The sequence below is a fragment of the Panthera onca genome, chromosome X (assembly GCF_046562875.1).
Source record: "Panthera onca isolate mPanOnc1 chromosome X, mPanOnc1 haplotype 2, whole genome shotgun sequence".
Lineage (NCBI taxonomy): Eukaryota > Metazoa > Chordata > Mammalia > Carnivora > Felidae > Panthera > Panthera onca.
Window position 1 is genome coordinate 130306695 of NC_138357.1, and position 27737 is coordinate 130334431.

Sequence of the window (27737 nt, forward strand, 5' to 3'; positions counted from 1 at the left end):
TACCCCGAACCGGGACCCTCCACCCCAACCTAAGCCTGCCTCGAACCCTAACCCTGCAATTGAGCCGCCTTCGGGCATGGGCCCTCACTTCAGCCCTCGAGGGAGATCACGAGACCGGAGTCAATTCAGCCCTGGCGACGTCCCTGGACCGAACCCTAACCCTAGCTCAGGCTCCCTCCCCATGGGGACCCAATGCCATCGTCTGACAACACCACGCGCCTGGGGTCCGGAAGCGGTGCAGGCCGACTCGGCATGGAACCTGGAAGCTCACCATGTGGTTTCCCCGCCTGGCTGCAGCTCAGCGAGAGGATTCCGGAGGCCTCCTCGACCGGGGGCCGATCGACGTCTGTGGCCCTGGCGGCCAAAGCCGGATCCTGACCGGCACCGTCCCTTGTGTCCTCAACTCAGCCCTTCGGGGAGACCACTGCCCTGCGGTGGGTTCGGCGCCTGGAGCCTCCTGGGACCTAACCCTAACCCTAACCCGACACCGAACGGGGACCCTCCACCGACACCTAAGCCGGCCTCGAACCCTAAGCCTGCACTTGAGCCGCCTTGCTGCATGGGCCCTCACTTCAGCCCTCGAGGGAGATCGCGAGACCGGAGTCGCTTCGGCCCTGGCGACGTCCCTGGACCGAACCCTAACCCTAGCTAAGGCTCTCTCCCCAAGAGGACCCAATGCCAACGTCGGACAACACCACGCGCCTGGCGTCCGGAAGAGGTGCAGGCTGACTCGGCATGGAACCTGGAAGCTCACCATGCCGAATCCCAGGCCCGGCTGCAGCTGCCGAGAGGATTCCGGAGGCCTCCTCGACCAGGGGCCCAATCACGTGTGTGGCCTTGGCAGCCAAAGACGGATCCTGACAGGCACGGTCCCTTGTGCCCTCAACTCAGCCCTTCGGGGAGACCACGGCCCTGCTGTGGGTTCGGCGCCTGGAGCCTCCTGGGAACTAACCCTAACCCTAACCGTACCCCGAACCGGGACCCTCCACCGCAACCTAAGCCTGCCTCGAACCCTAACCCTCAAGTGAGCCGCCTTCGGGCATGGGCCCTCACTTCAGCCCTCGAGGGAGATCACGAGACCGGAGTCGATTCAGCCCTGGAGACGTCCCTGGACCGAACCCTAACCCTAGCTCAGGCTCCCTCCCCATGGGGACCCAATGCCAACGTCTGACAACACCACGCGCCTGGGGTCCGGAAGCGGTGCAGGCCGACTCGGCATGGAACCTGGAAGCTCACCCTGTGGTTTCCCCGCCTGTCTGCAGCTGAGCGAGAGGATTCCGGAGGCCTCCTCCAACACGGGCCGATGGACGTCTGTGGCCTTGGCAGCCAAAGGCGGATCCTGACCGGCACCGTGCCTTGTGTCCTCAACTCAGCCCTTCGGGGAGACCACTGCCCTGCGGTGGGTTCGGCGCCTGGAGCCTCCTGGGACCTAACCCTAACCCTAACCCGACACCGAACTGGGACCCTCCACCGAAACCCAAGCCGGCCTCGGACCCTAAGCCTGCACTTGAGCCGCCTTGCTGCATGGGCCCTCACTTCAGCCCTCGAGGGAGATCACGAGACCGGAGTCGCTTCGGCCCTGGCGACGTCCCTGGACCGAACCCTAACCCTAGCTAAGGCTCTCTCCCCAAGAGGACCCAATGCCAACGTCGGACAACACCAGGCGCCTGGCGTCCGGAAGAGGTGCAGGCTGACTCGGCATGGAACCTGGAAGCTCACCATGCCGAATCCCAGGCCCGGCTGCAGCTGCCGAGAGGATTCCGGAGGCCTCCTCGACCAGGGGCCCAATCACGTGTGTGGCCTTGGCAGCCAAAGACGGATCCTGACCGGCAGCCCCCCTTGTGCCCTCAACTCAGCCCTTCGGGGAGACCACGGCCCTGCTGTGGGTTCGGCGCCTGGAGCCTCCTGGGACCTAACCCTAACCCTAACCGTACCCCGAACAGGGACCCTCCACCGCAACCTAAGCCTGCCTCGAACCCTAACCCTGCAAGTGAGCCGCCTTCGGGCATGGGCCCTCACTTCAGCCCTCGAGGGAGATCACGAGACCGGAGTCGCTTCGGCCCTGGCGACGTCCCTGGACCGAACCCTAACCCTAGCTAAGGCTCCCTCCCCATGGGGACCCAATGCCAACGTCTGACAACACCACGCGCCTGGGGTCCAGACGCGGTGCAGGCTGACTCGGCATGGAACCTGGAAGCTCACCCTGTGGTTTCCCCGCCTGTCTGCAGCAGAGCGAGAGGATTCCGGAGGCCTCCTCCAACAGGGGCCGATGGACGTCTGTGGCCTTGGCAGCCAAAGCCGGATCCTGACCGGCACCGTGCCTTGTGTCCTCAACTCAGCCCTTCGGGGAGACCACTGCCCTGCGGTGGGTTCGGCGCCTGGAGCCTCCTGGGACCTAACCCTAACCCTAACCCGACACCGAACTGGGACCCTCCACCGAAACACAAGCCGGCCTCGGACCCTAAGCCTGCACTTGAGCCGCCTTGCTGCATGGGCCCTCACTTCAGCCCTCGAGGGAGATCACGAGACCGGAGTCGCTTCGGCCCTGGCGACGTCCCTGGACCGAACCCTAACCCTAGCTAAGGCTCTCTCCCCAAGAGGACCCAATGCCAACGTCGGACAACACCAGGCGCCTGGCGTCCGGAAGAGGTGCAGGCTGACTCGGCATGGAACCTGGAAGCTCACCATGCCGAATCCCAGGCCCGGCTGCAGCTGCCGAGAGGATTCCGGAGGCCTCCTCGACCAGGGGCCCAATCAAGTGTGTGGCCTTGGCAGCCAAAGACGGATCCTGACCGGCAGCCCCCCTTGTGCCCTCAACTCAGCCCTTCGGGGAGACCACGGCCCTGCTGTGGGTTCGGCGCCTGGAGCCTCCTGGGACCTAACCCTAACCCTAACCGTACCCCGAACAGGGACCCTCCACCGCAACCGAAGCCTGCCTCGAACCCTAACCCTGCAAGTGAGCCGCCTTCGGGCATGGGCCCTCACTTCAGCCCTCGAGGGAGATCACGAGACCGGAGTCGCTTCGGCCCTGGCGACGTCCCTGGACCGAACCCTAACCCTAGCTAAGGCTCCCTCCCCATGGGGACCCAATGCCAACGTCTGACAACACCACGAGCCTGGGGTCCAGACGCGGTGCAGGCTGACTCGGCATGGAACCTGGAAGCTCACCCTGTGGTTTCCCCGCCTGTCTGCAGCAGAGCGAGAGGATTCCGGAGGCCTCCTCCAACAGGGGCCGATGGACGTCTGTGGCCTTGGCAGCCAAAGCCGGATCCTGACCGGCACCGTGCCTTGTGTCCTCAACTCAGCCCTTCGGGGAGACCACTGCCCTGCGGTGGGTTCGGCGCCTGGAGCCTCCTGGGACCTAACCCTAACCCTAACCCGACACCGAACTGGGACCCTCCACCGAAACCCAAGCCGGCCTCGGACCCTAAGCCTGCACTTGAGCCGCCTTGCTGCATGGGCCCTCACTTCAGCCCTCGAGGGAGATCACGAGACCGGAGTCGCTTCGGCCCTGGCGACGTCCCTGGACCGAACCCTAACCCTAGCTAAGGCTCTCTCCCCAAGAGGACCCAATGCCAACGTCGGACAACACCAGGCGCCTGGCGTCCGGAAGAGGTGCAGGCTGACTCGGCATGGAACCTGGAAGCTCACCATGCCGAATCCCAGGCCCGGCTGCAGCTGCCGAGAGGATTCCGGAGGCCTCCTCGACCAGGGGCCCAATCACGTGTGTGGCCTTGGCAGCCAAAGACGGATCCTGACCGGCAGCCCCCCTTGTGCCCTCAACTCAGCCCTTCGGGGAGACCACGGCCCTGCTGTGGGTTCGGCGCCTGGAGCCTCCTGGGACCTAACCCTAACCCTAACCGTACCCCGAACAGGGACCCTCCACCGCAACCGAAGCCTGCCTCGAACCCTAACCCTGCAAGTGAGCCGCCTTCGGGCATGGGCCCTCACTTCAGCCCTCGAGGGAGATCACGAGACCGGAGTCGCTTCGGCCCTGGCGACGTCCCTGGACCGAACCCTAACCCTAGCTAAGGCTCCCTCCCCATGGGGACCCAATGCCAACGTCTGACAACACCACGCGCCTGGGGTCCAGACGCGGTGCAGGCTGACTCGGCATGGAACCTGGAAGCTCACCCTGTGGTTTCCCCGCCTGTCTGCAGCTGAGCGAGAGGATTCCGGAGGCCTCCTCCAACAGGGGCCGATGGACGTCTGTGGCCTTGGCAGCCAAAGCCGGATCCTGACCGGCACCGTGCCTTGTGTCCTCAACTCAGCCCTTCGGGGAGACCACTGCCCTGCGGTGGGTTCGGCGCCTGGAGCCTCCTGGGACCTAACCCTAACCCTAACCCGACACCGAACTGGGACCCTCCACCGAAACCCAAGCCGGCCTCGGACCCTAAGCCTGCACTTGAGCCGCCTTGCTGCATGGGCCCTCACTTCAGCCCTCGAGGGAGATCACGAGACCGGAGTCGCTTCGGCCCTGGCGACGTCCCTGGACCGAACCCTAACCCTAGCTAAGGCTCTCTCCCCAAGAGGACCCAATGCCAACGTCGGACAACACCAGGCGCCTGGCGTCCGGAAGAGGTGCAGGCTGACTCGGCATGGAACCTGGAAGCTCACCATGCCGAATCCCAGGCCCGGCTGCAGCTGCCGAGAGGATTCCGGAGGCCTCCTCGACCAGGGGCCCAATCACGTGTGTGGCCTTGGCAGCCAAAGACGGATCCTGACCGGCAGCCCCCCTTGTGCCCTCAACTCAGCCCTTCGGGGAGACCACGGCCCTGCTGTGGGTTCGGCGCCTGGAGCCTCCTGGGACCTAACCCTAACCCTAACCGTACCCCGAACAGGGACCCTCCACCGCAACCGAAGCCTGCCTCGAACCCTAACCCTGCAAGTGAGCCGCCTTCGGGCATGGGCCCTCACTTCAGCCCTCGAGGGAGATCACGAGACCGGAGTCGCTTCGGCCCTGGCGACGTCCCTGGACCGAACCCTAACCCTAGCTAAGGCTCCCTCCCCATGGGGACCCAATGCCAACGTCTGACAACACCACGCGCCTGGGGTCCAGACGCGGTGCAGGCTGACTCGGCATGGAACCTGGAAGCTCACCCTGTGGTTTCCCCGCCTGTCTGCAGCTGAGCGAGAGGATTCCGGAGGCCTCCTCCAACAGGGGCCGATGGACGTCTGTGGCCTTGGCAGCCAAAGCCGGATCCTGACCGGCACCGTGCCTTGTGTCCTCAACTCAGCCCTTCGGGGAGACCACTGCCCTGCGGTGGGTTCGGCGCCTGGAGCCTCCTGGGACCTAACCCTAACCCTAACCCGACACCGAACTGGGACCCTCCACCGAAACCCAAGCCGGCCTCGGACCCTAAGCCTGCACTTGAGCCGCCTTGCTGCATGGGCCCTCACTTCAGCCCTCGAGGGAGATCACGAGACCGGAGTCGCTTCGGCCCTGGCGACGTCCCTGGACCGAACCCTAACCCTAGCTAAGGCTCTCTCCCCAAGAGGACCCAATGCCAACGTCGGACAACACCAGGCGCCTGGCGTCCGGAAGAGGTGCAGGCTGACTCGGCATGGAACCTGGAAGCTCACCATGCCGAATCCCAGGCCCGGCTGCAGCTGCCGAGAGGATTCCGGAGGCCTCCTCGACCAGGGGCCCAATCACGTGTGTGGCCTTGGCAGCCAAAGACGGATCCTGACCGGCAGCCCCCCTTGTACCCTCAACTCAGCCCTTCGGGGAGACCACGGCCCTGCTGTGGGTTCGGCGCCTGGAGCCTCCTGGGACCTAACCCTAACCCTAACCGTACCCCGAACAGGGACCCTCCACCGCAACCGAAGCCTGCCTCGAACCCTAACCCTGCAAGTGAGCCGCCTTCGGGCATGGGCCCTCACTTCAGCCCTCGAGGGAGATCACGAGACCGGAGTCGCTTCGGCCCTGGCGACGTCCCTGGACCGAACCCTAACCCTAGCTAAGGCTCCCTCCCCATGGGGACCCAATGCCAACGTCTGACAACACCACGCGCCTGGGGTCCAGACGCGGTGCAGGCTGACTCGGCATGGAACCTGGAAGCTCACCCTGTGGTTTCCCCGCCTGTCTGCAGCTGAGCGAGAGGATTCCGGAGGCCTCCTCCAACAGGGGCCGATGGACGTCTGTGGCCTTGGCAGCCAAAGCCGGATCCTGACCGGCACCGTGCCTTGTGTCCTCAACTCAGCCCTTCGGGGAGACCACTGCCCTGCGGTGGGTTCGGCGCCTGGAGCCTCCTGGGACCTAACCCTAACCCTAACCCGACACCGAACTGGGACCCTCCACCGAAACCCAAGCCGGCCTCGGACCCTAAGCCTGCACTTGAGCCGCCTTGCTGCATGGGCCCTCACTTCAGCCCTCGAGGGAGATCACGAGACCGGAGTCGCTTCGGCCCTGGCGACGTCCCTGGACCGAACCCTAACCCTAGCTAAGGCTCTCTCCCCAAGAGGACCCAATGCCAACGTCGGACAACACCAGGCGCCTGGCGTCCGGAAGAGGTGCAGGCTGACTCGGCATGGAACCTGGAAGCTCACCATGCCGAATCCCAGGCCCGGCTGCAGCTGCCGAGAGGATTCCGGAGGCCTCCTCGACCAGGGGCCCAATCACGTGTGTGGCCTTGGCAGCCAAAGACGGATCCTGACCGGCAGCCCCCCTTGTGCCCTCAACTCAGCCCTTCGGGGAGACCACGGCCCTGCTGTGGGTTCGGCGCCTGGAGCCTCCTGGGACCTAACCCTAACCCTAACCGTACCCCGAACAGGGACCCTCCACCGCAACCGAAGCCTGCCTCGAACCCTAACCCTGCAAGTGAGCCGCCTTCGGGCATGGGCCCTCACTTCAGCCCTCGAGGGAGATCACGAGACCGGAGTCGCTTCGGCCCTGGCGACGTCCCTGGACCGAACCCTAACCCTAGCTAAGGCTCCCTCCCCATGGGGACCCAATGCCAACGTCTGACAACACCACGCGCCTGGGGTCCAGACGCGGTGCAGGCTGACTCGGCATGGAACCTGGAAGCTCACCCTGTGGTTTCCCCGCCTGTCTGCAGCAGAGCGAGAGGATTCCGGAGGCCTCCTCCAACAGGGGCCGATGGACGTCTGTGGCCTTGGCAGCCAAAGCCGGATCCTGACCGGCACCGTGCCTTGTGTCCTCAACTCAGCCCTTCGGGGAGACCACTGCCCTGCGGTGGGTTCGGCGCCTGGAGCCTCCTGGGACCTAACCCTAACCCTAACCCGACACCGAACTGGGACCCTCCACCGAAACCCAAGCCGGCCTCGGACCCTAAGCCTGCACTTGAGCCGCCTTGCTGCATGGGCCCTCACTTCAGCCCTCGAGGGAGATCACGAGACCGGAGTCGCTTCGGCCCTGGCGACGTCCCTGGACCGAACCCTAACCCTAGCTAAGGCTCTCTCCCCAAGAGGACCCAATGCCAACGTCGGGCAACACCAGGCGCCTGGCGTCCGGAAGAGGTGCAGGCTGACTCGGCATGGAACCTGGAAGCTCACGATGCCGAATCCCAGGATCGGCTGCAGCTGCCGAGAGGATTCCGGAGGCCTCCTCGACCAGGGGCCCAATCACGTGTGTGGCCTTGGCAGCCAAAGACGGATCCTGACCGGCAGCCCCCCTTGTGCCCTCAACTCAGCCCTTCGGGGAGACCACGGCCCTGCTGTGGGTTCGGCGCCTGGAGCCTCCTGGGACCTAACCCTAACCCTAACCGTACCCCTAACAGGGACCCTCCACCGCAACCGAAGCCTGCCTCGAACCCTAACCCTGCAAGTGAGCCGCCTTCGGGCATGGGCCCTCACTTCAGCCCTCGAGGGAGATCACGAGACCGGAGTCGCTTCGGCCCTGGCGACGTCCCTGGACCGAACCCTAACCCTAGCTAAGGCTCCCTCCCCATGGGGACCCAATGCCAACGTCTGACAACACCACGCGCCTGGGGTCCAGACGCGGTGCAGACTGACTCGGCATGGAACCTGGAAGCTCACCCTGTGGTTTCCCCGCCTGTCTGCAGCTGAGCGAGAGGATTCCGGAGGCCTCCTCCAACAGGGGCCGATGGACGTCTGTGGCCTTGGCAGCCAAAGCCGGATCCTGACCGGCACCGTGCCTTGTGTCCTCAACTCAGCCCTTCGGGGAGACCACTGCCCTGCGGTGGGTTCGGCGCCTGGAGCCTCCTGGGACCTAACCCTAACCCTAACCCGACACCGAACTGGGACCCTCCACCGAAACCCAAGCCGGCCTCGGACCCTAAGCCTGCACTTGAGCCGCCTTGCTGCATGGGCCCTCACTTCAGCCCTCGAGGGAGATCACGAGACCGGAGTCGCTTCGGCCCTGGCGACGTCCCTGGACCGAACCCTAACCCTAGCTAAGGCTCTCTCCCCAAGAGGACCCAATGCCAACGTCGGACAACACCAGGCGCCTGGCGTCCGGAAGAGGTGCAGGCTGACTCGGCATGGAACCTGGAAGCTCACCATGCCGAATCCCAGGCCCGGCTGCAGCTGCCGAGAGGATTCCGGAGGCCTCCTCGACCAGGGGCCCAATCACGTGTGTGGCCTTGGCAGCCAAAGACGGATCCTGACCGGCAGCCCCCCTTGTGCCCTCAACTCAGCCCTTCGGGGAGACCACGGCCCTGCTGTGGGTTCGGCGCCTGGAGCCTCCTGGGACCTAACCCTAACCCTAACCGTACCCCGAACAGGGACCCTCCACCGCAACCGAAGCCTGCCTCGAACCCTAACCCTGCAAGTGAGCCGCCTTCGGGCATGGGCCCTCACTTCAGCCCTCGAGGGAGATCACGAGACCGGAGTCGCTTCGGCCCTGGCGACGTCCCTGGACCGAACCCTAACCCTAGCTAAGGCTCCCTCCCCATGGGGACCCAATGCCAACGTCTGACAACACCACGCGCCTGGGGTCCAGACGCGGTGCAGGCTGACTCGGCATGGAACCTGGAAGCTCACCCTGTGGTTTCCCCGCCTGTCTGCAGCAGAGCGAGAGGATTCCGGAGGCCTCCTCCAACAGGGGCCGATGGACGTCTGTGGCCTTGGCAGCCAAAGCCGGATCCTGACCGGCACCGTGCCTTGTGTCCTCAACTCAGCCCTTCGGGGAGACCACTGCCCTGCGGTGGGTTCGGCGCCTGGAGCCTCCTGGGACCTAACCCTAACCCTAACCCGACACCGAACTGGGACCCTCCACCGAAACCCAAGCCGGCCTCGGACCCTAAGCCTGCACTTGAGCCGCCTTGCTGCATGGGCCCTCACTTCAGCCCTCGAGGGAGATCACGAGACCGGAGTCGCTTCGGCCCTGGCGACGTCCCTGGACCGAACCCTAACCCTAGCTAAAGCTCTCTCCCCAAGAGGACCCAATGCCAACGTCGGACAACACCAGGCGCCTGGCGTCCGGAAGAGGTGCAGGCTGACTCGGCATGGAACCTGGAAGCTCACCATGCCGAATCCCAGGCCCGGCTGCAGCTGCCGAGAGGATTCCGGAGGCCTCCTCGACCAGGGGCCCAATCAAGTGTGTGGCCTTGGCAGCCAAAGACGGATCCTGACCGGCAGCCCCCCTTGTGCCCTCAACTCAGCCCTTCGGGGAGACCACGGCCCTGCTGTGGGTTCGGCGCCTGGAGCCTCCTGGGACCTAACCCTAACCCTAACCGTACCCCGAACAGGGACCCTCCACCGCAACCGAAGCCTGCCTCGAACCCTAACCCTGCAAGTGAGCCGCCTTCGGGCATGGGCCCTCACTTCAGCCCTCGAGGGAGATCACGAGACCGGAGTCGCTTCGGCCCTGGCGACGTCCCTGGACCGAACCCTAACCCTAGCTAAGGCTCCCTCCCCATGGGGACCCAATGCCAACGTCTGACAACACCACGCGCCTGGGGTCCAGACGCGGTGCAGGCTGACTCGGCATGGAACCTGGAAGCTCACCCTGTGGTTTCCCCGCCTGTCTGCAGCAGAGCGAGAGGATTCCGGAGGCCTCCTCCAACAGGGGCCGATGGACGTCTGTGGCCTTGGCAGCCAAAGCCGGATCCTGACCGGCACCGTGCCTTGTGTCCTCAACTCAGCCCTTCGGGGAGACCACTGCCCTGCGGTGGGTTCGGCGCCTGGAGCCTCCTGGGACCTAACCCTAACCCTAACCCGACACCGAACTGGGACCCTCCACCGAAACCCAAGCCGGCCTCGGACCCTAAGCCTGCACTTGAGCCGCCTTGCTGCATGGGCCCTCACTTCAGCCCTCGAGGGAGATCACGAGACCGGAGTCGCTTCGGCCCTGGCGACGTCCCTGGACCGAACCCTAACCCTAGCTAAGGCTCTCTCCCCAAGAGGACCCAATGCCAACGTCGGACAACACCAGGCGCCTGGCGTCCGGAAGAGGTGCAGGCTGACTCGGCATGGAACCTGGAAGCTCACCATGCCGAATCCCAGGCCCGGCTGCAGCTGCCGAGAGGATTCCGGAGGCCTCCTCGACCAGGGGCCCAATCACGTGTGTGGCCTTGGCAGCCAAAGACGGATCCTGACCGGCAGCCCCCCTTGTGCCCTCAACTCAGCCCTTCGGGGAGACCACGGCCCTGCTGTGGGTTCGGCGCCTGGAGCCTCCTGGGACCTAACCCTAACCCTAACCGTACCCCGAACAGGGACCCTCCACCGCAACCGAAGCCTGCCTCGAACCCTAACCCTGCAAGTGAGCCGCCTTCGGGCATGGGCCCTCACTTCAGCCCTCGAGGGAGATCACGAGACCGGAGTCGCTTCGGCCCTGGCGACGTCCCTGGACCGAACCCTAACCCTAGCTGAGGCTCCCTCCCCATGGGGACCCAATGCCAACGTCTGACAACACCACGCGCCTGGGGTCCAGACGCGGTGCAGGCTGACTCGGCATGGAACCTGGAAGCTCACCCTGTGGTTTCCCCGCCTGTCTGCAGCTGAGCGAGAGGATTCCGGAGGCCTCCTCCAACAGGGGCCGATGGACGTCTGTGGCCTTGGCAGCCAAAGGCGGATCCTGACCGGCACCGTGCCTTGTGTCCTCAACTCAGCCCTTCGGGGAGACCACTGCCCTGCGGTGGGTTCGGCGCCTGGAGCCTCCTGGGACCTAACCCTAACCCTAACCCGACACCGAACTGGGACCCTCCACCGAAACCCAAGCCGGCCTCGGACCCTAAGCCTGCACTTGAGCCGCCTTGCTGCATGGGCCCTCACTTCAGCCCTCGAGGGAGATCACGAGACCGGAGTCGCTTCGGCCCTGGCGACGTCCCTGGACCGAACCCTAACCCTAGCTAAGGCTCTCTCCCCAAGAGGACCCAATGCCAACGTCGGACAACACCAGGCGCCTGGCGTCCGGAAGAGGTGCAGGCTGACTCGGCATGGAACCTGGAAGCTCACCATGCCGAATCCCAGGCCCGGCTGCAGCTGCCGAGAGGATTCCGGAGGCCTCCTCGACCAGGGGCCCAATCACGTGTGTGGCCTTGGCAGCCAAAGACGGATCCTGACCGGCAGCCCCCCTTGTGCCCTCAACTCAGCCCTTCGGGGAGACCACGGCCCTGCTGTGGGTTCGGCGCCTGGAGCCTCCTGGGACCTAACCCTAACCCTAACCGTACCCCGAACAGGGACCCTCCACCGCAACCGAAGCCTGCCTCGAACCCTAACCCTGCAAGTGAGCCGCCTTCGGGCATGGGCCCTCACTTCAGCCCTCGAGGGAGATCACGAGACCGGAGTCGCTTCGGCCCTGGCGACGTCCCTGGACCGAACCCTAACCCTAGCTAAGGCTCCCTCCCCATGGGGACCCAATGCCAACGTCTGACAACACCACGCGCCTGGGGTCCAGACGCGGTGCAGGCTGACTCGGCATGGAACCTGGAAGCTCACCCTGTGGTTTCCCCGCCTGTCTGCAGCTGAGCGAGAGGATTCCGGAGGCCTCCTCCAACAGGGGCCGATGGACGTCTGTGGCCTTGGCAGCCAAAGCCGGATCCTGACCGGCACCGTGCCTTGTGTCCTCAACTCAGCCCTTCGGGGAGACCACTGCCCTGCGGTGGGTTCGGCGCCTGGAGCCTCCTGGGACCTAACCCTAACCCTAACCCGACACCGAACTGGGACCCTCCACCGAAACCCAAGCCGGCCTCGGACCCTAAGCCTGCACTTGAGCCGCCTTGCTGCATGGGCCCTCACTTCAGCCCTCGAGGGAGATCACGAGACCGGAGTCGCTTCGGCCCTGGCGACGTCCCTGGACCGAACCCTAACCCTAGCTAAGGCTCTCTCCCCAAGAGGACCCAATGCCAACGTCGGACAACACCAGGCGCCTGGCGTCCGGAAGAGGTGCAGGCTGACTCGGCATGGAACCTGGAAGCTCACCATGCCGAATCCCAGGCCCGGCTGCAGCTGCCGAGAGGATTCCGGAGGCCTCCTCGACCAGGGGCCCAATCACGTGTGTGGCCTTGGCAGCCAAAGACGGATCCTGACCGGCAGCCCCCCTTGTGCCCTCAACTCAGCCCTTCGGGGAGACCACGGCCCTGCTGTGGGTTCGGCGCCTGGAGCCTCCTGGGACCTAACCCTAACCCTAACCGTACCCCGAACAGGGACCCTCCACCGCAACCGAAGCCTGCCTCGAACCCTAACCCTGCAAGTGAGCCGCCTTCGGGCATGGGCCCTCACTTCAGCCCTCGAGGGAGATCACGAGACCGGAGTCGCTTCGGCCCTGGCGACGTCCCTGGACCGAACCCTAACCCTAGCTAAGGCTCCCTCCCCATGGGGACCCAATGCCAACGTCTGACAACACCACGCGCCTGGGGTCCAGACGCGGTGCAGGCTGACTCGGCATGGAACCTGGAAGCTCACCCTGTGGTTTCCCCGCCTGTCTGCAGCTGAGCGAGAGGATTCCGGAGGCCTCCTCCAACAGGGGCCGATGGACGTCTGTGGCCTTGGCAGCCAAAGCCGGATCCTGACCGGCACCGTGCCTTGTGTCCTCAACTCAGCCCTTCGGGGAGACCACTGCCCTGCGGTGGGTTCGGCGCCTGGAGCCTCCTGGGACCTAACCCTAACCCTAACCCGACACCGAACTGGGACCCTCCACCGAAACCCAAGCCGGCCTCGGACCCTAAGCCTGCACTTGAGCCGCCTTGCTGCATGGGCCCTCACTTCAGCCCTCGAGGGAGATCACGAGACCGGAGTCGCTTCGGCCCTGGCGACGTCCCTGGACCGAACCCTAACCCTAGCTAAGGCTCTCTCCCCAAGAGGACCCAATGCCAACGTCGGACAACACCAGGCGCCTGGCGTCCGGAAGAGGTGCAGGCTGACTCGGCATGGAACCTGGAAGCTCACCATGCCGAATCCCAGGCCCGGCTGCAGCTGCCGAGAGGATTCCGGAGGCCTCCTCGACCAGGGGCCCAATCACGTGTGTGGCCTTGGCAGCCAAAGACGGATCCTGACCGGCAGCCCCCCTTGTACCCTCAACTCAGCCCTTCGGGGAGACCACGGCCCTGCTGTGGGTTCGGCGCCTGGAGCCTCCTGGGACCTAACCCTAACCCTAACCGTACCCCGAACAGGGACCCTCCACCGCAACCGAAGCCTGCCTCGAACCCTAACCCTGCAAGTGAGCCGCCTTCGGGCATGGGCCCTCACTTCAGCCCTCGAGGGAGATCACGAGACCGGAGTCGCTTCGGCCCTGGCGACGTCCCTGGACCGAACCCTAACCCTAGCTAAGGCTCCCTCCCCATGGGGACCCAATGCCAACGTCTGACAACACCACGCGCCTGGGGTCCAGACGCGGTGCAGGCTGACTCGGCATGGAACCTGGAAGCTCACCCTGTGGTTTCCCCGCCTGTCTGCAGCAGAGCGAGAGGATTCCGGAGGCCTCCTCCAACAGGGGCCGATGGACGTCTGTGGCCTTGGCAGCCAAAGCCGGATCCTGACCGGCACCGTGCCTTGTGTCCTCAACTCAGCCCTTCGGGGAGACCACTGCCCTGCGGTGGGTTCGGCGCCTGGAGCCTCCTGGGACCTAACCCTAACCCTAACCCGACACCGAACTGGGACCCTCCACCGAAACCCAAGCCGGCCTCGGACCCTAAGCCTGCACTTGAGCCGCCTTGCTGCATGGGCCCTCACTTCAGCCCTCGAGGGAGATCACGAGACCGGAGTCGCTTCGGCCCTGGCGACGTCCCTGGACCGAACCCTAACCCTAGCTAAGGCTCTCTCCCCAAGAGGACCCAATGCCAACGTCGGACAACACCAGGCGCCTGGCGTCCGGAAGAGGTGCAGGCTGACTCGGCATGGAACCTGGAAGCTCACCATGCCGAATCCCAGGCCCGGCTGCAGCTGCCGAGAGGATTCCGGAGGCCTCCTCGACCAGGGGCCCAATCACGTGTGTGGCCTTGGCAGCCAAAGACGGATCCTGACCGGCAGCCCCCCTTGTGCCCTCAACTCAGCCCTTCGGGGAGACCACGGCCCTGCTGTGGGTTCGGCGCCTGGAGCCTCCTGGGACCTAACCCTAACCCTAACCGTACCCCGAACAGGGACCCTCCACCGCAACCGAAGCCTGCCTCGAACCCTAACCCTGCAAGTGAGCCGCCTTCGGGCATGGGCCCTCACTTCAGCCCTCGAGGGAGATCACGAGACCGGAGTCGCTTCGGCCCTGGCGACGTCCCTGGACCGAACCCTAACCCTAGCTGAGGCTCCCTCCCCATGGGGACCCAATGCCAACGTCTGACAACACCACGCGCCTGGGGTCCAGACGCGGTGCAGGCTGACTCGGCATGGAACCTGGAAGCTCACCCTGTGGTTTCCCCGCCTGTCTGCAGCAGAGCGAGAGGATTCCGGAGGCCTCCTCCAACAGGGGCCGATGGACGTCTGTGGCCTTGGCAGCCAAAGCCGGATCCTGACCGGCACCGTGCCTTGTGTCCTCAACTCAGCCCTTCGGGGAGACCACTGCCCTGCGGTGGGTTCGTCGCCTGGAGCCTCCTGGGACCTAACCCTAACCCTAACCCGACACCGAACTGGGACCCTCCACCGAAACACAAGCCGGCCTCGGACCCTAAGCCTGCACTTGAGCCGCCTTGCTGCATGGGCCCTCACTTCAGCCCTCGAGGGAGATCACGAGACCGGAGTCGCTTCGGCCCTGGCGACGTCCCTGGACCGAACCCTAACCCTAGCTAAGGCTCCCTCCCCATGGGGACCCAATGCCAACGTCTGACAACACCACGCGCCTGGGGTCCAGACGCGGTGCAGGCTGACTCGGCATGGAACCTGGAAGCTCACCCTGTGGTTTCCCCGCCTGTCTGCAGCAGAGCGAGAGGATTCCGGAGGCCTCCTCCAACAGGGGCCGATGGACGTCTGTGGCCTTGGCAGCCAAAGCCGGATCCTGACCGGCACCGTGCCTTGTGTCCTCAACTCAGCCCTTCGGGGAGACCACTGCCCTGCGGTGGGTTCGGCGCCTGGAGCCTCCTGGGACCTAACCCTAACCCTAACCCGACACCGAACTGGGACCCTCCACCGAAACCCAAGCCGGCCTCGGACCCTAAGCCTGCACTTGAGCCGCCTTGCTGCATGGGCCCTCACTTCAGCCCTCGAGGGAGATCACGAGACCGGAGTCGCTTCGGCCCTGGCGACGTCCCTGGACCGAACCCTAACCCTAGCTGAGGCTCCCTCCCCATGGGGACCCAATGCCAACGTCTGACAACACCATGCGCCTGGGGTCCAGACGCGGTGCAGGCTGACTCGGCATGGAACCTGGAAGCTCACCCTGTGGTTTCCCCGCCTGTCTGCAGCTGAGCGAGAGGATTCCGGAGGCCTCCTCCAACACGGGCCGATGGACGTCTGTGGCCTTGGCAGCCAAAGGCGGATCCTGACCGGCACCGTGCCTTGTGTCCTCAACTCAGCCCTTCGGGGAGACCACTGCCCTGCGGTGGGTTCGGCGCCTGGAGCCTCCTGGGACCTAACCCTAACCCTAACCCGACACCGAACTGGGACCCTCCACCGAAACCCAAGCCGGCCTCGGACCCTAAGCCTGCACTTGAGCCGCCTTGCTGCATGGGCCCTCACTTCAGCCCTCGAGGGAGATCACGAGACCGGAGTCGCTTCGGCCCTGGCGACGTCCCTGGACCGAACCCTAACCCTAGCTAAGGCTCTCTCCCCAAGAGGACCCAATGCCAACGTCGGACAACACCAGGCGCCTGGCGTCCGGAAGAGGTGCAGGCTGACTCGGCATGGAACCTGGAAGCTCACCATGCCGAATCCCAGGCCCGGCTGCAGCTGCCGAGAGGATTCCGGAGGCCTCCTCGACCAGGGGCCCAATCACGTGTGTGGCCTTGGCAGCCAAAGACGGATCCTGACCGGCAGCCCCCCTTGTGCCCTCAACTCAGCCCTTCGGGGAGACCACGGCCCTGCTGTGGGTTCGGCGCCTGGAGCCTCCTGGGACCTAACCCTAACCCTAACCGTACCCCGAACAGGGACCCTCCACCGCAACCGAAGCCTGCCTCGAACCCTAACCCTGCAAGTGAGCCGCCTTCGGGCATGGGCCCTCACTTCAGCCCTCGAGGGAGATCACGAGACCGGAGTCGCTTCGGCCCTGGCGACGTCCCTGGACCGAACCCTAACCCTAGCTAAGGCTCCCTCCCCATGGGGACCCAATGCCAACGTCTGACAACACCACGCGCCTGGGGTCCAGACGCGGTGCAGGCTGACTCGGCATGGAACCTGGAAGCTCACCCTGTGGTTTCCCCGCCTGTCTGCAGCAGAGCGAGAGGATTCCGGAGGCCTCCTCCAACAGGGGCCGATGGACGTCTGTGGCCTTGGCAGCCAAAGCCGGATCCTGACCGGCACCGTGCCTTGTGTCCTCAACTCAGCCCTTCGGGGAGACCACTGCCCTGCGGTGGGTTCGGCGCCTGGAGCCTCCTGGGACCTAACCCTAACCCTAACCCGACACCGAACTGGGACCCTCCACCGAAACCCAAGCCGGCCTCGGACCCTAAGCCTGCACTTGAGCCGCCTTGCTGCATGGGCCCTCACTTCAGCCCTCGAGGGAGATCACGAGACCGGAGTCGCTTCGGCCCTGGCGACGTCCCTGGACCGAACCCTAACCCTAGCTAAGGCTCTCTCCCCAAGAGGACCCAATGCCAACGTCGGACAACACCAGGCGCCTGGCGTCCGGAAGAGGTGCAGGCTGACTCGGCATGGAACCTGGAAGCTCACCATGCCGAATCCCAGGCCCGGCTGCAGCTGCCGAGAGGATTCCGGAGGCCTCCTCGACCAGGGGCCCAATCAAGTGTGTGGCCTTGGCAGCCAAAGACGGATCCTGACCGGCAGCCCCCCTTGTGCCCTCAACTCAGCCCTTCGGGGAGACCACGGCCCTGCTGTGGGTTCGGCGCCTGGAGCCTCCTGGGACCTAACCCTAACCCTAACCGTACCCCGAACAGGGACCCTCCACCGCAACCGAAGCCTGCCTCGAACCCTAACCCTGCAAGTGAGCCGCCTTCGGGCATGGGCCCTCACTTCAGCCCTCGAGGGAGATCACGAGACCGGAGTCGCTTCGGCCCTGGCGACGTCCCTGGACCGAACCCTAACCCTAGCTAAGGCTCCCTCCCCATGGGGACCCAATGCCAACGTCTGACAACACCACGCGCCTGGGGTCCAGACGCGGTGCAGGCTGACTCGGCATGGAACCTGGAAGCTCACCCTGTGGTTTCCCCGCCTGTCTGCAGCAGAGCGAGAGGATTCCGGAGGCCTCCTCCAACAGGGGCCGATGGACGTCTGTGGCCTTGGCAGCCAAAGCCGGATCCTGACCGGCACCGTGCCTTGTGTCCTCAACTCAGCCCTTCGGGGAGACCACTGCCCTGCGGTGGGTTCGGCGCCTGGAGCCTCCTGGGACCTAACCCTAACCCTAACCCGACACCGAACTGGGACCCTCCACCGAAACCCAAGCCGGCCTCGGACCCTAAGCCTGCACTTGAGCCGCCTTGCTGCATGGGCCCTCACTTCAGCCCTCGAGGGAGATCACGAGACCGGAGTCGCTTCGGCCCTGGCGACGTCCCTGGACCGAACCCTAACCCTAGCTAAGGCTCTCTCCCCAAGAGGACCCAATGCCAACGTCGGACAACACCAGGCGCCTGGCGTCCGGAAGAGGTGCAGGCTGACTCGGCATGGAACCTGGAAGCTCACCATGCCGAATCCCAGGCCCGGCTGCAGCTGCCGAGAGGATTCCGGAGGCCTCCTCGACCAGGGGCCCAATCACGTGTGTGGCCTTGGCAGCCAAAGACGGATCCTGACCGGCAGCCCCCCTTGTGCCCTCAACTCAGCCCTTCGGGGAGACCACGGCCCTGCTGTGGGTTCGGCGCCTGGAGCCTCCTGGGACCTAACCCTAACCCTAACCGTACCCCGAACAGGGACCCTCCACCGCAACCGAAGCCTGCCTCGAACCCTAACCCTGCAAGTGAGCCGCCTTCGGGCATGGGCCCTCACTTCAGCCCTCGAGGGAGATCACGAGACCGGAGTCGCTTCGGCCCTGGCGACGTCCCTGGACCGAACCCTAACCCTAGCTAAGGCTCCCTCCCCATGGGGACCCAATGCCAACGTCTGACAACACCACGCGCCTGGGGTCCAGACGCGGTGCAGGCTGACTCGGCATGGAACCTGGAAGCTCACCCTGTGGTTTCCCCGCCTGTCTGCAGCTGAGCGAGAGGATTCCGGAGGCCTCCTCCAACAGGGGCCGATGGACGTCTGTGGCCTTGGCAGCCAAAGCCGGATCCTGACCGGCACCGTGCCTTGTGTCCTCAACTCAGCCCTTCGGGGAGACCACTGCCCTGCGGTGGGTTCGGCGCCTGGAGCCTCCTGGGACCTAACCCTAACCCTAACCCGACACCGAACTGGGACCCTCCACCGAAACCCAAGCCGGCCTCGGACCCTAAGCCTGCACTTGAGCCGCCTTGCTGCATGGGCCCTCACTTCAGCCCTCGAGGGAGATCACGAGACCGGAGTCGCTTCGGCCCTGGCGACGTCCCTGGACCGAACCCTAACCCTAGCTAAGGCTCTCTCCCCAAGAGGACCCAATGCCAACGTCGGACAACACCAGGCGCCTGGCGTCCGGAAGAGGTGCAGGCTGACTCGGCATGGAACCTGGAAGCTCACCATGCCGAATCCCAGGCCCGGCTGCAGCTGCCGAGAGGATTCCGGAGGCCTCCTCGACCAGGGGCCCAATCACGTGTGTGGCCTTGGCAGCCAAAGACGGATCCTGACCGGCAGCCCCCCTTGTGCCCTCAACTCAGCCCTTCGGGGAGACCACGGCCCTGCTGTGGGTTCGGCGCCTGGAGCCTCCTGGGACCTAACCCTAACCCTAACCGTACCCCGAACAGGGACCCTCCACCGCAACCGAAGCCTGCCTCGAACCCTAACCCTGCAAGTGAGCCGCCTTCGGGCATGGGCCCTCACTTCAGCCCTCGAGGGAGATCACGAGACCGGAGTCGCTTCGGCCCTGGCGACGTCCCTGGACCGAACCCTAACCCTAGCTAAGGCTCCCTCCCCATGGGGACCCAATGCCAACGTCTGACAACACCACGCGCCTGGGGTCCAGACGCGGTGCAGGCTGACTCGGCATGGAACCTGGAAGCTCACCCTGTGGTTTCCCCGCCTGTCTGCAGCTGAGCGAGAGGATTCCGGAGGCCTCCTCCAACAGGGGCCGATGGACGTCTGTGGCCTTGGCAGCCAAAGCCGGATCCTGACCGGCACCGTGCCTTGTGTCCTCAACTCAGCCCTTCGGGGAGACCACTGCCCTGCGGTGGGTTCGGCGCCTGGAGCCTCCTGGGACCTAACCCTAACCCTAACCCGACACCGAACTGGGACCCTCCACCGAAACCCAAGCCGGCCTCGGACCCTAAGCCTGCACTTGAGCCGCCTTGCTGCATGGGCCCTCACTTCAGCCCTCGAGGGAGATCACGAGACCGGAGTCGCTTCGGCCCTGGCGACGTCCCTGGACCGAACCCTAACCCTAGCTAAGGCTCTCTCCCCAAGAGGACCCAATGCCAACGTCGGACAACACCAGGCGCCTGGCGTCCGGAAGAGGTGCAGGCTGACTCGGCATGGAACCTGGAAGCTCACCATGCCGAATCCCAGGCCCGGCTGCAGCTGCCGAGAGGATTCCGGAGGCCTCCTCGACCAGGGGCCCAATCACGTGTGTGGCCTTGGCAGCCAAAGACGGATCCTGACCGGCAGCCCCCCTTGTACCCTCAACTCAGCCCTTCGGGGAGACCACGGCCCTGCTGTGGGTTCGGCGCCTGGAGCCTCCTGGGACCTAACCCTAACCCTAACCGTACCCCGAACAGGGACCCTCCACCGCAACCTAAGCCTGCCTCGAACCCTAACCCTGCAAGTGAGCCGCCTTCGGGCATGGGCCCTCACTTCAGCCCTCGAGGGAGATCACGAGACCGGAGTCGCTTCGGCCCTGGCGACGTCCCTGGACCGAACCCTAACCCTAGCTAAGGCTCCCTCCCCATGGGGACCCAATGCCAACGTCTGACAACACCACGCGCCTGGGGTCCAGACGCGGTGCAGGCTGACTCGGCATGGAACCTGGAAGCTCACCCTGTGGTTTCCCCGCCTGTCTGCAGCTGAGCGAGAGGATTCCGGAGGCCTCCTCCAACAGGGGCCGATGGACGTCTGTGGCCTTGGCAGCCAAAGCCGGATCCTGACCGGCACCGTGCCTTGTGTCCTCAACTCAGCCCTTCGGGGAGACCACTGCCCTGCGGTGGGTTCGGCGCCTGGAGCCTCCTGGGACCTAACCCTAACCCTAACCCGACACCGAACTGGGACCCTCCACCGAAACCCAAGCCGGCCTCGGACCCTAAGCCTGCACTTGAGCCGCCTTGCTGCATGGGCCCTCACTTCAGCCCTCGAGGGAGATCACGAGACCGGAGTCGCTTCGGCCCTGGCGACGTCCCTGGACCGAACCCTAACCCTAGCTAAGGCTCTCTCCCCAAGAGGACCCAATGCCAACGTCGGACAACACCAGGCGCCTGGCGTCCGGAAGAGGTGCAGGCTGACTCGGCATGGAACCTGGAAGCTCACCATGCCGAATCCCAGGCCCGGCTGCAGCTGCCGAGAGGATTCCAGAGGCCTCCTCGACCAGGGGCCCAATCACGTGTGTGGCCTTGGCAGCCAAAGACGGATCCTGACCGGCAGCCCCCCTTGTGCCCTCAACTCAGCCCTTCGGGGAGACCACGGCCCTGCTGTGGGTTCGGCGCCTGGAGCCTCCTGGGACCTAACCCTAACCCTAACCCGACACCGAACTGGGACCCTCCACCGAAACCTAAGCCGGCCTCGAAACCTAAGCCTGCACTTGAGCCGCCTTGCTGCATGGGCCCTCACTTCAGCCCTCGAGGGAGATCACGAGACCGGAGTCGCTTCGGCCCTGGCGACGTCCCTGGACCGAACCCTAACCCTAGCTAAGGCTCCCTCCCCATGGGGACCCAATGCCAACGTCTGACAACACCACGCGCCTGGGGTCCAGACGCGGTGCAGGCTGACTCGGCATGGAACCTGGAAGCTCACCCTGTGGTTTCCCCGCCTGACTGCAGCTGAGCGAGAGGATTCCGGAGGCCTCCTCCAACAGGGGCCGATGGACGTCTGTGGCCTTGGCAGCCAAAGCCGGATCCTGACCGGCACCGTGCCTTGTGTCCTCAACTCAGCCCTTCGGGGAGACCACTGCCCTGCAGTGGGTTCGGCGCCTGGAGCCTCCTGGGACCTAACCCTAACCCTAACCGTACCCCGAACAGGGACCCTCCACCGCAACCGAAGCCTGCCTCGAACCCTAACCCTGCAAGTGAGCCGCCTTCGGGCATGGGCCCTCACTTCAGCCCTCGAGGGAGATCACGAGACCGGAGTCGCTTCGGCCCTGGCGACGTCCCTGGACCGAACCCTAACCCTAGCTAAGGCTCCCTCCCCATGGGGACCCAATGCCAACGTCTGACAACACCACGCGCCTGGGGTCCAGACGCGGTGCAGGCTGACTCGGCATGGAACCTGGAAGCTCACCCTGTGGTTTCCCCGCCTGTCTGCAGCAGAGCGAGAGGATTCCGGAGGCCTCCTCCAACAGGGGCCGATGGACGTCTGTGGCCTTGGCAGCCAAAGCCGGATCCTGACCGGCACCGTGCCTTGTGTCCTCAACTCAGCCCTTCGGGGAGACCACTGCCCTGCGGTGGGTTCGGCGCCTGGAGCCTCCTGGGACCTAACCCTAACCCTAACCCGACACCGAACTGGGACCCTCCACCGAAACCCAAGCCGGCCTCGGACCCTAAGCCTGCACTTGAGCCGCCTTGCTGCATGGGCCCTCACTTCAGCCCTCGAGGGAGATCACGAGACCGGAGTCGCTTCGGCCCTGGCGACGTCCCTGGACCGAACCCTAACCCTAGCTAAGGCTCTCTCCCCAAGAGGACCCAATGCCAACGTCGGGCAACACCAGGCGCCTGGCGTCCGGAAGAGGTGCAGGCTGACTCGGCATGGAACCTGGAAGCTCACGATGCCGAATCCCAGGCCCGGCTGCAGCTGCCGAGAGGATTCCGGAGGCCTCCTCGACCAGGGGCCCAATCACGTGTGTGGCCTTGGCAGCCAAAGACGGATCCTGACCGGCAGCCCCCCTTGTGCCCTCAACTCAGCCCTTCGGGGAGACCACGGCCCTGCTGTGGGTTCGGCGCCTGGAGCCTCCTGGGACCTAACCCTAACCCTAACCGTACCCCTAACAGGGACCCTCCACCGCAACCGAAGCCTGCCTCGAACCCTAACCCTGCAAGTGAGCCGCCTTCGGGCATGGGCCCTCACTTCAGCCCTCGAGGGAGATCACGAGACCGGAGTCGCTTCGGCCCTGGCGACGTCCCTGGACCGAACCCTAACCCTAGCTAAGGCTCCCTCCCCATGGGGACCCAATGCCAACGTCTGACAACACCACGCGCCTGGGGTCCAGACGCGGTGCAGGCTGACTCGGCATGGAACCTGGAAGCTCACCCTGTGGTTTCCCCGCCTGTCTGCAGCTGAGCGAGAGGATTCCGGAGGCCTCCTCCAACAGGGGCCGATGGACGTCTGTGGCCTTGGCAGCCAAAGCCGGATCCTGACCGGCACCGTGCCTTGTGTCCTCAACTCAGCCCTTCGGGGAGACCACTGCCCTGCGGTGGGTTCGGCGCCTGGAGCCTCCTGGGACCTAACCCTAACCCTAACCCGACACCGAACTGGGACCCTCCACCGAAACCCAAGCCGGCCTCGGACCCTAAGCCTGCACTTGAGCCGCCTTGCTGCATGGGCCCTCACTTCAGCCCTCGAGGGAGATCACGAGACCGGAGTCGCTTCGGCCCTGGCGACGTCCCTGGACCGAACCCTAACCCTAGCTAAGGCTCTCTCCCCAAGAGGACCCAATGCCAACGTCGGACAACACCAGGCGCCTGGCGTCCGGAAGAGGTGCAGGCTGACTCGGCATGGAACCTGGAAGCTCACCATGCCGAATCCCAGGCCCGGCTGCAGCTGCCGAGAGGATTCCGGAGGCCTCCTCGACCAGGGGCCCAATCACGTGTGTGGCCTTGGCAGCCAAAGACGGATCCTGACCGGCAGCCCCCCTTGTGCCCTCAACTCAGCCCTTCGGGGAGACCACGGCCCTGCTGTGGGTTCGGCGCCTGGAGCCTCCTGGGACCTAACCCTAACCCTAACCGTACCCCGAACAGGGACCCTCCACCGCAACCGAAGCCTGCCTCGAACCCTAACCCTGCAAGTGAGCCGCCTTCGGGCATGGGCCCTCACTTCAGCCCTCGAGGGAGATCACGAGACCGGAGTCGCTTCGGCCCTGGCGACGTCCCTGGACCGAACCCTAACCCTAGCTAAGGCTCCCTCCCCATGGGGACCCAATGCCAACGTCTGACAACACCACGCGCCTGGGGTCCAGACGCGGTGCAGGCTGACTCGGCATGGAACCTGGAAGCTCACCCTGTGGTTTCCCCGCCTGTCTGCAGCAGAGCGAGAGGATTCCGGAGGCCTCCTCCAACAGGGGCCGATGGACGTCTGTGGCCTTGGCAGCCAAAGCCGGATCCTGACCGGCACCGTGCCTTGTGTCCTCAACTCAGCCCTTCGGGGAGACCACTGCCCTGCGGTGGGTTCGGCGCCTGGAGCCTCCTGGGACCTAACCCTAACCCTAACCCGACACCGAACTGGGACCCTCCACCGAAACCCAAGCCGGCCTCGGACCCTAAGCCTGCACTTGAGCCGCCTTGCTGCATGGGCCCTCACTTCAGCCCTCGAGGGAGATCACGAGACCGGAGTCGCTTCGGCCCTGGCGACGTCCCTGGACCGAACCCTAACCCTAGCTAAGGCTCTCTCCCCAAGAGGACCCAATGCCAACGTCGGACAACACCAGGCGCCTGGCGTCCGGAAGAGGTGCAGGCTGACTCGGCATGGAACCTGGAAGCTCACCATGCCGAATCCCAGGCCCGGCTGCAGCTGCCGAGAGGATTCCGGAGGCCTCCTCGACCAGGGGCCCAATCATGTGTGTGGCCTTGGCAGCCAAAGACGGATCCTGACCGGCAGCCCCCCTTGTGCCCTCAACTCAGCCCTTCGGGGAGACCACGGCCCTGCTGTGGGTTCGGCGCCTGGAGCCTCCTGGGACCTAACCCTAACCCTAACCGTACCCCGAACAGGGACCCTCCACCGCAACCGAAGCCTGCCTCGAACCCTAACCCTGCAAGTGAGCCGCCTTCGGGCATGGGCCCTCACTTCAGCCCTCGAGGGAGATCACGAGACCGGAGTCGCTTCGGCCCTGGCGACGTCCCTGGACCGAACCCTAACCCTAGCTGAGGCTCCCTCCCCATGGGGACCCAATGCCAACGTCTGACAACACCACGCGCCTGGGGTCCAGACGCGGTGCAGGCTGACTCGGCATGGAACCTGGAAGCTCACCCCGTTGTTTTCTCCGCCTGTCTGCAGCAGAGCGAGAGGATTCCGGAGGCCTCCTCCAACAGGGGCCGATGGACGTCTGTGGCCTTGGCAGCCAAAGCCGGATCCTGACCGGCACCGTGCCTTGTGTCCTCAACTCAGCCCTTCGGGGAGACCACTGCCCTGCGGTGGGTTCGTCGCCTGGAGCCTCCTGGGACCTAACCCTAACCCTAACCCGACACCGAACTGGGACCCTCCACCGAAACACAAGCCGGCCTCGGACCCTAAGCCTGCACTTGAGCCGCCTTGCTGCATGGGCCCTCACTTCAGCCCTCGAGGGAGATCACGAGACCGGAGTCGCTTCGGCCCTGGCGACGTCCCTGGACCGAACCCTAACCCTAGCTAAGGCTCCCTCCCCATGGGGACCCAATGCCAACGTCTGACAACACCACGCGCCTGGGGTCCAGACGCGGTGCAGGCTGACTCGGCATGGAACCTGGAAGCTCACCCTGTGGTTTCCCCGCCTGTCTGCAGCAGAGCGAGAGGATTCCGGAGGCCTCCTCCAACAGGGGCCGATGGACGTCTGTGGCCTTGGCAGCCAAAGCCGGATCCTGACCGGCACCGTGCCTTGTGTCCTCAACTCAGCCCTTCGGGGAGACCACTGCCCTGCGGTGGGTTCGGCGCCTGGAGCCTCCTGGGACCTAACCCTAACCCTAACCCGACACCGAACTGGGACCCTCCACCGAAACCCAAGCCGGCCTCTGACCCTAAGCCTGCACTTGAGCCGCCTTGCTGCATGGGCCCTCACTTCAGCCCTCGAGGGAGATCACGAGACCGGAGTCGCTTCGGCCCTGGCGACGTCCCTGGACCGAACCCTAACCCTAGCTAAGGCTCTCTCCCCAAGAGGACCCAATGCCAACGTCGGACAACACCAGGCGCCTGGCGTCCGGAAGAGGTGCAGGCTGACTCGGCATGGAACCTGGAAGCTCACCATGCCGAATCCCAGGCCCGGCTGCAGCTGCCGAGAGGATTCCGGAGGCCTCCTCGACCAGGGGCCCAATCACGTGTGTGGCCTTGGCAGCCAAAGACGGATCCTGACCGGCAGCCCCCCTTGTGCCCTCAACTCAGCCCTTCGGGGAGACCACGGCCCTGCTGTGGGTTCGGCGCCTGGAGCCTCCTGGGACCTAACCCTAACCCTAACCGTACCCCGAACAGGGACCCTCCACCGCAACCGAAGCCTGCCTCGAACCCTAACCCTGCAAGTGAGCCGCCTTCGGGCATGGGCCCTCACTTCAGCCCTCGAGGGAGATCACGAGACCGGAGTCGCTTCGGCCCTGGCGACGTCCCTGGACCGAACCCTAACCCTAGCTAAGGCTCCCTCCCCATGGGGACCCAATGCCAACGTCTGACAACACCACGCGCCTGGGGTCCAGACGCGGTGCAGGCTGACTCGGCATGGAACCTGGAAGCTCACCCTGTGGTTTCCCCGCCTGTCTGCAGCAGAGCGAGAGGATTCCGGAGGCCTCCTCCAACAGGGGCCGATGGACGTCTGTGGCCTTGGCAGCCAAAGCCGGATCCTGACCGGCACCGTGCCTTGTGTCCTCAACTCAGCCCTTCGGGGAGACCACTGCCCTGCGGTGGGTTCGGCGCCTGGAGCCTCCTGGGACCTAACCCTAACCCTAACCCGACACCGAACTGGGACCCTCCACCGAAACCCAAGCCGGCCTCGGACCCTAAGCCTGCACTTGAGCCGCCTTGCTGCATGGGCCCTCACTTCAGCCCTCGAGGGAGATCACGAGACCGGAGTCGCTTCGGCCCTGGCGACGTCCCTGGACCGAACCCTAACCCTAGCTAAGGCTCTCTCCCCAAGAGGACCCAATGCCAACGTCGGACAACACCAGGCGCCTGGCGTCCGGAAGAGGTGCAGGCTGACTCGGCATGGAACCTGGAAGCTCACCATGCCGAATCCCAGGCCCGGCTGCAGCTGCCGAGAGGATTCCAGAGGCCTCCTCGACCAGGGGCCCAATCACGTGTGTGGCCTTGGCAGCCAAAGACGGATCCTGACCGGCAGCCCCCCTTGTGCCCTCAACTCAGCCCTTCGGGGAGACCACGGCCCTGCTGTGGGTTCGGCGCCTGGAGCCTCCTGGGACCTAACCCTAACCCTAACCCGACACCGAACTGGGACCCTCCACCGAAACCTAAGCCGGCCTCGAAACCTAAGCCTGCACTTGAGCCGCCTTGCTGCATGGGCCCTCACTTCAGCCCTCGAGGGAGATCACGAGACCGGAGTCGCTTCGGCCCTGGCGACGTCCCTGGACCGAACCCTAACCCTAGCTAAGGCTCCCTCCCCATGGGGACCCAATGCCAACGTCTGACAACACCACGCGCCTGGGGTCCAGACGCGGTGCAGGCTGACTCGGCATGGAACCTGGAAGCTCACCCTGTGGTTTCCCCGCCTGACTGCAGCTGAGCGAGAGGATTCCGGAGGCCTCCTCCAACAGGGGCCGATGGACGTCTGTGGCCTTGGCAGCCAAAGCCGGATCCTGACCGGCACCGTGCCTTGTGTCCTCAACTCAGCCCTTCGGGGAGACCACTGCCCTGCAGTGGGTTCGGCGCCTGGAGCCTCCTGGGACCTAACCCTAACCCTAACCGTACCCCGAACAGGGACCCTCCACCGCAACCGAAGCCTGCCTCGAACCCTAACCCTGCAAGTGAGCCGCCTTCGGGCATGGGCCCTCACTTCAGCCCTCGAGGGAGATCACGAGACCGGAGTCGCTTCGGCCCTGGCGACGTCCCTGGACCGAACCCTAACCCTAGCTAAGGCTCCCTCCCCATGGGGACCCAATGCCAACGTCTGA